The sequence below is a fragment of the Episyrphus balteatus genome, chromosome 1, assembly GCF_945859705.1.
Source record: "Episyrphus balteatus chromosome 1, idEpiBalt1.1, whole genome shotgun sequence".
Classification (NCBI taxonomy): domain Eukaryota; kingdom Metazoa; phylum Arthropoda; class Insecta; order Diptera; family Syrphidae; genus Episyrphus; species Episyrphus balteatus.
The window spans coordinates 71474892-71489822 of NC_079134.1; the positions used below are offsets into that span (position 1 = coordinate 71474892).

Below are 14931 nucleotides of genomic sequence, written 5' to 3' on the forward strand. Positions count from 1 at the left end.
TCTATCTATCTATCTATCTATCTATCTATCTATCTATCTATCTATCTATCTATCTATCTATCTATCTATCTATCTATCTATCTATCTATCTATCTATCTATCTATCTATCTATCTATCTATCTATCTATCTATCTATCTATCTATCTATCTATCTATCTATCTATCTATCTATCTATCTATCTATCTATCTATCTATCTATCTATCTATCTATCTATCTATCTATCTATCTATCTATCTATCTATCTATCTATCTATCTATCTATCTATCTATCTATCTATCTATCTATCTATCTATCTATCTATCTATCTATCTATCTATCTATCTATCTATCTATCTATCTATCTATCTATCTATCTATCTATCTATCTATCTATCTATCTATCTATCTATCTATCTATCTATCTATCTATCTATCTATCTATCTATCTATCTATCTATCTATCTATCTATCTATCTATCTATCTATCTATCTATCTATCTATCTATCTATCTATCTATCTATCTATCTATCTATCTATCTATCTATCTATCTATCTATCTATCTATCTATCTATCTATCTATCTATCTATCTATCTATCTATCTATCTATCTATCTATCTATCTATCTATCTATCTATCTATCTATCTATCTATCTATCTATCTATCTATCTATCTATCTATCTATCTATCTATCTATCTATCTATCTATCTATCTATCTATCTATCTATCTATCTATCTATCTATCTATCTATCTATCTATCTATCTATCTATCTATTGAAATGAGCTTTACTTGTACCAAAGTGGCAACTTTTGTGTTTCGTAGAAGGACGGCGGCATGCTTGTCTCGGGCACGGCTAAGGCTCGTCGGACGGGGTGGTTCTTGTCCTTTACTGACACGCTCGCTCAATCTCAAAAAAAAATTATCATGCCGATTTTAGAAGAATATAAAATAAAAAGAAGAAAAGAAAGAAAGCTACTAAATTATGTAAATCAGACGGACTTAAGATCAGACGGTAGAAAGTAAAATGAAATGCACATAACTCACAATGCCTATGCCATTACCCCGATGTAAGAATGGATAAACAACGATATCATACCCTATTGAAAATTTAGATAAATGTATTTATTAACCTAATTAACCTAGTTTATTTAATTTTTATTTAAATTGTATGTTTAAATTTATATAGTTTAAATAATCCTTACCCTCTAATTTTAACTAAAGTAGAGAATACTATATTAGTTATTAATAATACCCCCCCTTATATCTAACTATTCTAAACCTAATTTACTTTTTATCTTTCTTATAAAAGATAAAATATCTTTATCCCTATATCCATCGTCACATCAAGATAATGGTTCGCTAGAACCAAGAAGGCTTACCTGGTGTTATTGGCATAAGCTTGGCCATCCCTCCCCTATGTTTGAAAAACATACCATTGCCATCTTCTTTGGCCTAAATTTTGTAGAAAATGGCCCCTAATTCGCTTACCAGCTAAGAATCTAAAAAAAACTATATCACGTCATGTCCAAATCGTCTCTTCTTAAACGATCTGACAAAGACCTTCACACACCTGATCGCTTTATATTTAGCACATCATATTTATAATTTAGCGTTCATCAAGAAATTTCCAACTTCGTTATAAAAAGGAAAATCATTTATTTATCTTGTGAAATATCAAATTTTAATATCATTAATGTATTATGTATAGAATTCATTTAAAAAGAATTAATTAATTTCAAAAAAAATTTATTTTTAAACTAAATAAAAAAAAGAAAATAACCAATTTCTGTTCTTAAAGGCATATATATATATGTATATGTTGGCCTGGGGTATCTTTGTTCGTCCCAGAAAATTTTTAACAATAAAAATGTACTCACGTTTTATCCTCGTCCCTCGACGTCCTGCCGGCAGCACAGATCAGGAACGATACCTTTTTATATATGTAATATTAAAAATTTCTTTTGCGCGAACAAAGCACACTTCAAGGACAGATTGTGATTTGACACTTTTTCAATTACGTTATTTTAAATTTACGTTATAAAAAAAAATTACTGATTTAAAATTTAATTTTAAAAAAAAATTATTAACAATAAAATTAACTTTACGACACTCTTTTCTTTTTTTTTTTTTTTTTTGTTTGTTCTTTTAGATAATGTATTTCAAAAATTATCTTTTTTTTTTTTTGTAATTGTTCAATGTATTTTATGTGATTTTTGTAGACCTTGTCTACCACTATCTCAATATATGTATGGAGTATTTGTGTCAGGTCCTTTTATCCTTCGAAATCAGGATCATGGATTTTCTTTCCTCTCAACAACTCCTTTACTATTTATAGAGTAATACCCTGACATCTATTGGTATCCTTACAAATGTAAAAAAAAAGGGGGCAGAGGCACCTTTCGTGTCCACCTTGAAATGCGGAGCCCCTGGATCACTAATTAGTACCTCTGCGTATTATTCAAATTGAAATATTGAAATTTTCTCGTTTTATCCTATTATCTTTTTGAAGTCTTTTAGGGGTTTGAGCACTTCAAATAATTAGGAGCACTTTCGGTGACTAAAGTATTTTTTTTTTTTTTATTAAAATAACTTGAACTTTGCTTTTATTTCATTTTAATTATTATTTTTATTTACTTTTATTGAAAAGTTATAAACTTCAACACTTTTCTATTTTTGAAATAAAATCGAATTAAATTAAAAGGCAGTACAAAGTTCTAATAGCACCGGACTGATCAAGATTTGTAATCTATCTGATTACCCTTTGTCTAATCATTCTAACAAAGATCCTAAGTGTACATAAACCCAAATTTTCTTTGTTTTATAAATACATAAATCATCCCCGTAAGATAGCTGGATATTAGTAGAGGTTTTGTCGTTTGTCTTCCTTAATCTTCTAGACAATATTGGTTATATAATACTACTATATCGCTTACTAACATTTAATACTATTGTACTAATAAATTTATTCCTACCTTACACCTATTATCACAGTTTGAAATCTTATTTTTATCTTAAAACTACTATCACAGAGTATCTATTGCAGATTTTAATCCTATAAGCTTTCTATAAGACTATTCTTAATATTTCGTGCAATTTTACTACTTTCTTTGGAATTCAAGGTGTAACCGCCACTAAATATCTCATTTCCGGTTACGATCTAAGCTTCCTATAAAACAATCTACTACAATCACTTTCTTTGCTACTTTTTTTTTTTTCTCCTTTTTGCATTTGTCCCAAAAAGCAATGGCCGACTTGAGAAAATAAAGTATATCCATACTCTTCACTCTCCCTTTAGAGTGAGATAAATCGTGTTTGTGGTTAAGTGTCAAAATTAATTGTGTAAATATATAAAAGAAAACTCAACGTGGTGGAAGATGGGCAACAGGTCTTTGGTAAGTTTTATTTGTTTTGTTTTAATACTTTTTATATAAAATTTAACATTTCTTTTACTTTCTTTTCTTTATATTTTTAGTTTTAGTTTCTGAGGAACATCAAAGAAAAGGTGCAGGGTAAGTATTTTGGATGATTGGATAGATTGGCAAAAAAAAAAAAAATATCAATAGAAATGGGAGACATCTTGGCCTTAATCTCAATGGATGAGGCTGAGATAGTCGCTTGAATTTTTTTTCTGCTTATCTATCTCATCTATTTTAACATATAAGATAATCGTATTAACCATATCTCATTTAATTTCAGATATATTCTCGGAATGCAACTATGCTTGTAATTATTGTATCTATGAATATAATATGCATTCAGAAACAGGGGAAACTGGATGGATGGATCGAGGATCACATAATGTTGCTGGATAGGTTGAGGGGGTGTGTATGATCACCTCCTCCCTACACTTATGATGATAGTAGATTAGTTATGGCATGAGTAGTTAGTTTATATTTAAGTTATTATTATTAAGTTTTATTTTAATTATGATGGTAGTTAGATATGTGCATGTTAGTTTTTAAGTATGAATTTTAATGATAAAAATGCCGCCATTGCCACGTTACAAGCTCGATGATTATGGCTGAGTGGTCGTGAGGTCATGAGCATCGTAAAAAGAAGTGGATCTGGTGGTATTATTGACCTATTAATGAATTTTAAATCATTCAACGTGTGGCAAGAGCCCCGCCCTGAACTCTCCTGCTCTACTGATTAAGCCGGGCATTTATTATGACAAATAGTGCGATTATACACTGACAGAATTTTTCGATTTTTTTTTTTTTTTTTTTTTGTTGTGATGAAGATTAGTCGGAACATTTTTGGTTGACAAAAAAAAAATTCGTTACGTAGGTATCTCAGTGGAGGGAATTTATACAAAAAAAATTTTCTTAGTATCACAGATGTTTGTTCTTAAAACTATATTGCACATTAAAATTAAAAAAAAATGAAATTGACTATAAAAGTAAATACAAATTTAAAAGACAAAGCTAAATAAATAAAAGTAAATCTCTGATACTAAATAAATACATATAAAATAATCGGATAAATATCGGACATGCAAAAATATCACAGAATTGTATCACAGTTGTATATCACAGATGTAGAGGTGTAAGTTTTACACAAAAATAAGAGTGATTCTAACTTCAAAGGAAGTTTATCACAGAAGTAGGGTTTATAAAATAAGAGCACATAATTCACGAAGTAGTTTTATCACAGAATTCAAGATATACTATAGAGACTTGTCTTAGTAGAACGGATTATCAAGATTTTTTTTTTTTTTTTTTTTTTTTTTTTTTTAAGTATGCAGATCTTTTGTATGAAAAACTCCTACTTTTTCTCCTCGGAGATTCCCTATTTCATACAAAGAGTTTCCAACCGTTTTAAGTACAATTGATTTCAAGAATTTAGGACCTAATTTTGCGTTATACGAGTCTGCTAAGCTACTTTGTTTGAAATTTCGTCTGTAAACTATCTGACCTACATTATATTTAATGTCTCTACATCTAGTGTTATACGTTTTTGTTGTTTTTTCATGAGCCAATTTAAGATTTTCAAAAATTTTCTTTCTTATTAATTCGAGTTTGTCATTATTGTTATTTATTGTTATGTTTCCATCTTTTAAAGCATTTAATTTTCGTAGAAATTCATACGAACCTCCATGTTGCACCATTTGCGAACCAAATACTGCGTAGTATGGTTCGAACGCAATCGAATCATGGATTACACTTCTTAGTGAAAATGCTGCACTGCTTGCATGTGTGTCCCAGTTCCGTTGATCTGTTTCTAGATATGATCTAATTTTAGCTAATACTGAACGATTTACTCTTTCAGATGCGTTCGCTTGTGGCGAATAAAATGCGGTTCTGATGTGTTTAACACCATATCTCTTGAGAAAGCTGGAAAACAGTTCAGAGACAAACTGTTTTCCATTGTCTGAATGGATGTACTCTGGTACTCCGAAAATATGAAATATGTTTTCTTCTAAGTACTGAACTATTATCACTGATGTAGCTTTTCTTATTGGTTTTAGGAAAACAAATTTGCTGAAGTGATCTAGGCAAATAAAAATGTGTGTGTTCCCTGCTTTCGTTTTAGGGTACGGTCCTAAAAAATCTATATATAACCTTTGAAAAGGTTTTTCTGTCACGACTTGATTTCCCATCGGAGGTCGTGATATCACAGATAATGGTTTATTGCACTTGCAGATTTCACATGAACTTACATGATCACGTACATCTGTGGTCATATTTGGCCAAAAGTATTTTTGTCTTAATTTTGCCAGAGTTTTATGGATTCCTCCATGTCCTGCAGCTGGTGAATTATGTGCCGCTTCCAAGAGGCTTCTATGCAACTCCTTCGGAACCCAGAGCTTCCAGGCTCTGTCTTCTTGAAGCTCGTCACCGGTTCTTTTGTCTGTCCGTTTGTAAACGAAACCTTCCGAAACACATACATCAGGCAATCTTTCTTGGTTTTCCGTCACTGTTTTCTTCAGTTCCTCATATTCCTGAGAACAGAAATATGGAGAACTGAGATCAACTTCCTGCATTTCTATTTCGGGATTGAGCTCGTCCATATGGATACGTGAGAGAGTATCAGGGACTACATTGAGGACACCCTTTCGATGTTCAATTTTGAAAACGAAAACCTGCAACTTATAACTCCATCTGGCTAGTCGCCCCGATAGATCCTTTTGGGTCATAAGCCATTTTAAGCTGGCATGATCCGTTATTATGGTAAATGGTAATCCCTCAATGTATGCCCTGAACTTCTTTACCGACAGAACGGCCGCATAGCATTCAAGTTCAGTCACTGTATAATTCCTTTGAGCGGAATTCAGTTTCTGAGACATGAATGCTATGGGTCGTTCGTTCTCCTCAGCATCTTTCTGGAAAAGGACACTCCCTACACCTGAAGTCGATGCATCGCACTGAATGTAAAAGTGCTTCGAAAAGTCCGGGTTCGTTAATATAGGCGCTGATACCAACATGTTTTTCAGCTCCTCGAAGGCCTTGACCGCTTCGTCTGTCATGCAAAATAATTTGCCTTTCTTCAGGCAATCGGTCATTGGAGCTGAAATGGTCGCATAATTTGGTATGAACCTTCTATACCAGCCTGTCATTCCCAGGAACCGACGGAGTTGCTTAGAAGTCTTTGGAATTGGGAAGTCCTTTACCGCCGAGACTTTATCTGGGTCAGTTCTTATACACCCATCGCCGATGAAATAACCAAGGTACTTAATCTCCTTGAAGCAGAATTTGCTTTTCTCCACGTTTATAGTGAGACCAGCGTCACGCAAACATTTTGCTACCTCCTCTAATGCTTTAATGTGCGATTCGAAATCTGGCGAACAAATCAAAAGATCATCCAGATAGACAAAGACATTCTCCCTCATACGACCGGGAATGACTTTGTCCATCAGCTTGCACATTCTCTGAGCGGCATTGCACAGTCCAAACGGCATCACCGTAAACTGATACAATGGTCGTCCAGGGACTGTGAAGGCTGTCTTCTCCCTTGACTTGGCCTCCAGTGGAATCTGCCAGAAAGCATCCTTTAAATCAATGCTGGATATAAAATGAGTGTCTTGCAAGCGGCTTATAAGTCCTTCTATGTGTGGTAGCGGATATGCAAATTTTTTTGTAGCCGCGTTCACTTTACGTGAGTCCAAGCAAAGTCTGTTCTTCCCAGGTTTTCTCACCAGCACAACGGGAGAGCTATATGCACTATTGCTGACTTCTATGACTCCGAGGTCGAGCATCCGGTCAAGTTCCGCGTACATCAACTTCTGTATAACAGGTGAGATTGGGTAATGTCGCTGTTTTATTGGTATATCATCTTCCATTTCTATGACATGTTCTTCTAGATGAGTTTTTCCCAATCCCAACACTGCAAACGAAGGAAACAGCTGCTTGACCCGCTCCAGATCTCCAAGTTGTGTTGGTGAGAGATCCCGTACCGGATCAGGATCTGGCCCTACCATCGGCGATGGAATGTCTAAAGCACTCACAATGTTCGGAGCTACCTTGAAAGCTCTCCAAAAGTCCACTCCCAAGTATAATTTTTGTTGAAGACCTGGCACTACATATATTTCTAAATCTTGAATTTTATTTCCCCAGGAAACTTTTGTTTTAAATCTACCCAGGATTTGTTGGTTCTTTCCATCAGCTGTTTTTATACCTATATTCATGTTTATGATTTCAATGTTGTGTTTTCTTATGAAATCTATTGCACTACTCCCCAAACAACTAACAGATGCTCCACTATCTAATAGACCGAGCATCTCTTCACCACAAATATATACTTTTGTATATGGTCTATTATCGTCAGTATTTGTTAACACAGACGATTCTATTCTTTTCTTATGCAGCCTAGATATTGCACATTTTTCCCTAAGTTTTAAGATCTTTTTATAATTTTTTGATTTCTTTGCAGATTGCTGCAACTCTTCACCAAAAATTCGTTTTCTGGCTGTTTGATAGTCAATAAGTCTTTGGTGGAGTGATTTTCTGGGAATTTCATCAGATTGTGTTAATATTTCACTTTCATTTACTTTTCTTTTTAAAATTTGTATTTTTCCTTCTACGTCTAATTCGCGGGAGGTTGAGTTTTCGTCGGTAGTTGACTCCCGGACGAACTCCCGACTTGCACTTTTCCCATGCATGACGCGCATTTAAAGGATATATTTCCCTGCCCACAACAATAACACGTCATGGTATGGAACCCTGAAGGACATGTCGTTTTGTTGTTTTCCACATCTTTAAAGTCATTACTACCAGAAGGTCGTTTATCCTTTTCAAAATTTCTAATTGGACCTAAACTTTTCTTATTGAAATTTGAATTCTGCCTGTTTTGCTGCATAGCTGCTAATTCATATTCATCATCACATTCATTATCAAAACTATCTTCTCTTTTCCATTCATCTTCTTCTTGTTGTTTCTTGTGTTCTATTTCACTTACATTTTTACGAAACCTAACCTCTCTTGCTTCTAAGTGAATTTCAGCTCGTCTACACTCTTCCCTTAATTCGCGAATTGAATTAATTGAACTGCTAAAAATAAGATTAGCTACTTTGTCCTTTATATTTGGTCTCACAATCCCTAACTTATCTTGATCAGTGAGCCGGTTACTCATCTGTAAAAATAAAGCCCTGACATCACTGTAAAACTCGTCAAAAGTCTCATGAGCAAGTTGTTTTCTATCCATAATTAGACGTAAGATTTCTGGATCTTTTCTCTTATTTTTAAATTGATTCCTTAATTCAGATTTTAGATCTTGGTAACTTAACAACATTGAGTCACTATCATTCTCTTCAAGGTACTGCCAGTACCATGTCGCAGCAGCACCTGACAACAAATAGTGAAAATCTGCCAATAGATCTTCATCACTCAGGTTGTATTTTCTTTGCTGAGACTCAACCCTAAAAATGAAACTTTCAACAGGTATGGACTTTGGTGACCCATCGAACTTAACTTCCCATTTTTGCACATTCACTCGTCTAAAATTATCTCTTAAATTTTGAGAATTTCTACTTTGCCTAGCATGAGTGAACTGATTTGTTGTTTGAGGTGTAACTGTGTTAGGTATACTGTGTTTCGATGTGGAAGTATTATTGTTTTGACTTGTAGGGACATAAGTTTGTTGCATCGAGGGCTTTTCAAGGACACTAATTTTCTTATTTATTTCTTTAATTTTTGTATCCATATTGACAAACATCTTCGACATACCCTCATGAAACATACTTAGTGTTCTATCATTACACTCACGGACAGCAACAGATATCGCTGATTCTATCTTCCCTGATATGCTTTCCTCTGCAATTTTTTTTATAAAGTCTGTATCAGTTGCATATGATTGGCGACTCTGTTCATGACTTTTGTTTATTTGCTTAAAGCTGTGCTCAGATGACACTGCTTTACTTTCTGATAATTTAGTCTTAAGTCCCAAACTATTATCATCTGAATTTAGACTTTGTTTGCTTTGAGTTCTCCGATTTAAAGCTTCAATTTCAGCCTGAACATTTCTATCTTCGATCTGTATCTGTCGAATTTGTTCAAGGATATCATAATCCTCATTTGTACCGTTCAGGTCATCATCTTCATCAATCTCCTCGATCGTAGGCCGATGAAGAGCAAATTCCCTTCCCGCTTCACTTCGAATATTTCTGGACCTATCTGACCCATATCGTACAGCTGAGTTTTCACCCATTGACCTACTTAGGGCATCGCTATTCAAGGTGGACATCGCGCTTGGAATACCTCCAGCCGTAGACACCCTGTCTACCATTTCCTCTGTAAGGGTTCTAAGCGGGTACCTAACAAACGGACTTGGCAAACTATTTCTAGGTATTGCCCCAGTATTTCTACCTGCCATGTTTTTCCCTCTCACTTCTCTTTTTCTCTCTTTTTACTATTTAGTCTGGCTAAACAATAAAAAAGATTATAAAAAAAAAATTTTAAATGTAAAAAAAAATGTAATTCAAAATTCACGAGAATAAAATAAATTATTTAGAAAAATTGTTAAAATATAAAATAAATGCAAGGTAATATTCAGAAATGTAAAAAAAAAAAAAAATAAAATAAAAAAAAAACTAACTAAAATAACAAAAAAAATATAGGGAATTATTCAGGTATTCTCTCTTATTTTTTTTTTTTGTTTCTTCCTTTTACTGTCTAAAAATTTTTTGAAACCAGTTCAAAAATCTAGAGTAAAAGAAATCACCTTAAATGTAATGAAAATACATAAACTTTAATGAAAAAGTTTAGGATTTTCTCTTATTTATTTTAACTAAAAAAAATGAAAAGAAATAAAAAAAAATGAAGTAAAAGATAAAAAGGAAAGGAATATATAAAAAAAAATGAGAAATTCAGTAAGCTATGTGTATCTAAAAAAACAAAAAAAAATCTATTTCCTTAGTTTAAGCTTAGTTCACGTTAGCTACAACTAAAAAAAAATTTTAATGATTTGTTTAAAACTTCTTAATTCAGAATGTAATAACAAAATTCAAACTCCAGAATATAGTTCTTATTCTCGGAACTTAAAAAAAAATTAAAAAAAAAATGTCGTAAGGAAATACAAATATTGAAGCTATGTAGATAAAAAAAAATATAAATAAAACAATTTATTAGTATTCAAATTAAACTGTTTTAATTTTTATTGGAATTTTTCTTAATGTTTGTTGTTTTCTTTTAAGAGATGTTTATTTGTTGTTGCGGTGGTGTGTGAAGACTCTAAGTCAGATGTCTTTTCAAAAAAAAATGAAAATGTCTATAAGTCCTGTCAGTCAAGTCTGTCATGTTGTTAGCTGGAACCTTCTTGATCCAAGCGAGTATTGATGCAAAACCTTCCCTTCCTGCCACTACTTACACCGATTGAAAAAACCTGATTGAAGGCTGGCCTAAATATCTGGTTTAGCATCAATACGGACGAATTTTTAAGACCAAAGCTCACGCCTCACTAGAAACTGGTCTGTGCCTTTAATTCGTAGGATAGCGTGATGCATGTGGCCTCTCAAAATCGTCCCACTCCTGCTTCCATAATAATTCATCCAATTTCCTCACGGAAACACTGGTTCTGAGGACCGAAGTTTTGGACAGAAATTTTTAAAACCATTGGAAAGAGCCAGGAGTATATACGGCTGTGAGTATGTATTAAAAATATAGAAAAGTAAAATTTGAAAGATGTAAAGAGGCTATTAGAAGTCCAAGGTGACGACCTTCAGAAGAAAATCGTCCCCTTGAAGTACTAATTAGTCTCATGAATGGATAAAAAAAACTATTCGTTGGGCGCCATTGAAATGAGCTTTACTTGTACCAAAGTGGCAACTTTTGTGTTTCGTAGAAGGACGGCGGCATGCTTGTCTCGGGCACGGCTAAGGCTCGTCGGACGGGGTGGTTCTTGTCCTTTACTGACACGCTCGCTCAATCTCAAAAAAAAATTATCATGCCGATTTTAGAAGAATATAAAATAAAAAGAAGAATAGAAAGAAAGCTACTAAATTATGTAAATCAGACGGACTTAAGATCAGACGGTAGAAAGTAAAATGAAATGCACATAACTCACAATGCCTATGCCATTACCCCGATGTAAGAATGGATAAACAACGATATCATACCCTATTGAAAATTTAGATAAATGTATTTATTAACCTAATTAACCTAGTTTATTTAATTTTTATTTAAATTGTATGTTTAAATTTATATAGTTTAAATAATCCTTACCCTCTAATTTTAACTAAAGTAGAGAATACTATATTAGTTATTAATAATACCCCCCCTTATATCTAACTATTCTAAACCTAATTTACTTTTTATCTTTCTTATAAAAGATAAAATATCTTTATCCCTATATCCATCGTCACATCAAGATAATGGTTCGCTAGAACCAAGAAGGCTTACCTGGTGTTATTGGCATAAGCTTGGCCATCCCTCCCCTATGTTTGAAAAACATACCATTGCCATCTTCTTTGGCCTAAATTTTGTAGAAAATGGCCCCTAATTCGCTTACCAGCTAAGAATCTAAAAAAAACTATATCACGTCATGTCCAAATCGTCTCTTCTTAAACGATCTGACAAAGACCTTCACACACCTGATCGCTTTATATTTAGCACATCATATTTATAATTTAGCGTTCATCAAGAAATTTCCAACTTCGTTATAAAAAGGAAAATCATTTATTTATCTTGTGAAATATCAAATTTTAATATCATTAATGTATTATGTATAGAATTCATTTAAAAAGAATTAATTAATTTCAAAAAAAATTTATTTTTAAACTAAATAAAAAAAAGAAAATAACCAATTTCTGTTCTTAAAGGCATATATATATATGTATATGTTGGCCTGGGGTATCTTTGTTCGTCCCAGAAAATTTTTAACAATAAAAATGTACTCACGTTTTATCCTCGTCCCTCGACGTCCTGCCGGCAGCACAGATCAGGAACGATACCTTTTTATATATGTAATATTAAAAATTTCTTTTGCGCGAACAAAGCACACTTCAAGGACAGATTGTGATTTGACACTTTTTCAATTACGTTATTTTAAATTTACGTTATAAAAAAAAATTACTGATTTAAAATTTAATTTTAAAAAAAAATTATTAACAATAAAATTAACTTTACGACACTCTTTTCTTTTTTTTTTTTTTTTTGTTTGTTCTTTTAGATAATGTATTTCAAAAATTATCTTTTTTTTTTTTTGTAATTGTTCAATGTATTTTATGTGATTTTTGTAGACCTTGTCTACCACTATCTCAATATATGTATGGAGTATTTGTGTCAGGTCCTTTTATCCTTCGAAATCAGGATCATGGATTTTCTTTCCTCTCAACAACTCCTTTACTATTTATAGAGTAATACCCTGACATCTATTGGTATCCTTACAAATGTAAAAAAAAAGGGGGCAGAGGCACCTTTCGTGTCCACCTTGAAATGCGGAGCCCCTGGATCACTAATTAGTACCTCTGCGTATTATTCAAATTGAAATATTGAAATTTTCTCGTTTTATCCTATTATCTTTTTGAAGTCTTTTAGGGGTTTGAGCACTTCAAATAATTAGGAGCACTTTCGGTGACTAAAGTATTTTTTTTTTTTTTATTAAAATAACTTGAACTTTGCTTTTATTTCATTTTAATTATTATTTTTATTTACTTTTATTGAAAAGTTATAAACTTCAACACTTTTCTATTTTTGAAATAAAATCGAATTAAATTAAAAGGCAGTACAAAGTTCTAATAGCACCGGACTGATCAAGATTTGTAATCTATCTGATTACCCTTTGTCTAATCATTCTAACAAAGATCCTAAGTGTACATAAACCCAAATTTTCTTTGTTTTATAAATACATAAATCATCCCCGTAAGATAGCTGGATATTAGTAGAGGTTTTGTCGTTTGTCTTCCTTAATCTTCTAGACAATATTGGTTATATAATACTACTATATCGCTTACTAACATTTAATACTATTGTACTAATAAATTTATTCCTACCTTACACCTATTATCACAGTTTGAAATCTTATTTTTATCTTAAAACTACTATCACAGAGTATCTATTGCAGATTTTAATCCTATAAGCTTTCTATAAGACTATTCTTAATATTTCGTGCAATTTTACTACTTTCTTTGGAATTCAAGGTGTAACCGCCACTAAATATCTCATTTCCGGTTACGATCTAAGCTTCCTATAAAACAATCTACTACAATCACTTTCTTTGCTACTTTTTTTTTTTCTCCTTTTTGCATTTGTCCCAAAAAGCAATGGCCGACTTGAGAAAATAAAGTATATCCATACTCTTCACTCTACCTTTAGAGTGAGATAAATCGTGTTTGTGGTTAAGTGTCAAAATTAATTGTGTAAATATATAAAAGAAAACTCAACGTGGTGGAAGATGGGCAACAGGTCTTTGGTAAGTTTTATTTGTTTTGTTTTAATACTTTTTATATAAAATTTAACATTTCTTTTACTTTCTTTTCTTTATATTTTTAGTTTTAGTTTCTGAGGAACATCAAAGAAAAGGTGCAGGGTAAGTATTTTGGATGATTGGATAGATTGGCAAAAAAAAAAAAAATATCAATAGAAATGGGAGACATCTTGGCCTTAATCTCAATGGATGAGGCTGAGATAGTCGCTTGAATTTTTTTTCTGCTTATCTATCTCATCTATTTTAACATATAAGATAATCGTATTAACCATATCTCATTTAATTTCAGATATATTCTCGGAATGCAACTATGCTTGTAATTATTGTATCTATGAATATAATATGCATTCAGAAACAGGGGAAACTGGATGGATGGATCGAGGATCACATAATGTTGCTGGATAGGTTGAGGGGGTGTGTATGATCACCTCCTCCCTACACTTATGTATGATGATAGTAGATTAGTTATGGCATGAGTAGTTAGTTTATATTTAAGTTATTATTATTAAGTTTTATTTTAATTATGATGGTAGTTAGATATGTGCATGTTAGTTTTTAAGTATGAATTTTAATGATAAAAATGCCGCCATTGCCACGTTACACTATCTATCTATCTATCTATCTATCTATCTATCTATCTATCTATCTATCTATCTATCTATCTATCTATCTATCTATCTATCTATCTATCTATCTATCTATCTATCTATCTATCTATCTATCTATCTATCTATCTATCTATCTATCTATCTATCTATCTATCTATCTATCTATCTATCTATCTATCTATCTATCTATCTATCTATCTATCTATCTATCTATCTATCTATCTATCTATCTATCTATCTATCTATCTATCTATCTATCTATCTATCTATCTATCTATCTATCTATCTATCTATCTATCTATCTATCTATCTATCTATCTATCTATCTATCTATCTATCTATCTATCTATCTATCTATCTATCTATCTATCTATCTATCTATCTATCTATCTATCTATCTATCTATCTATCTATCTATCTATCTATCTATCTATCTATCTATCTATCTATCTATCTATCTATCTATCTATCTATCTATC

The 14931-nt window shown here is 32.2% G+C and overlaps 1 protein-coding gene and 2 long non-coding RNA genes across 5 annotated transcripts in view; all 3 read left to right on the top strand.

The window, feature by feature from the left end:
- The window catches only part of LOC129905981 (lachesin), a 522046-nt gene that overhangs the window by 440888 nt on the left and 66227 nt on the right, over nucleotides 1-14931 (top strand). The gene's annotated exons all lie outside the window — the stretch shown is intronic.
- On the top strand, nucleotides 2451-4197 carry LOC129905987 (uncharacterized). Its single transcript, XR_008770688.1, has 3 exons — nucleotides 2451-3379; nucleotides 3460-3496; nucleotides 3684-4197. It is a non-coding gene; the product is annotated as an uncharacterized LOC129905987 (long non-coding RNA).
- On the top strand, nucleotides 13751-14439 carry LOC129905985 (uncharacterized). The gene is made up of 3 exons (XR_008770686.1): nucleotides 13751-13829; nucleotides 13910-13946; nucleotides 14134-14439. It is a non-coding gene; the product is annotated as an uncharacterized LOC129905985 (long non-coding RNA).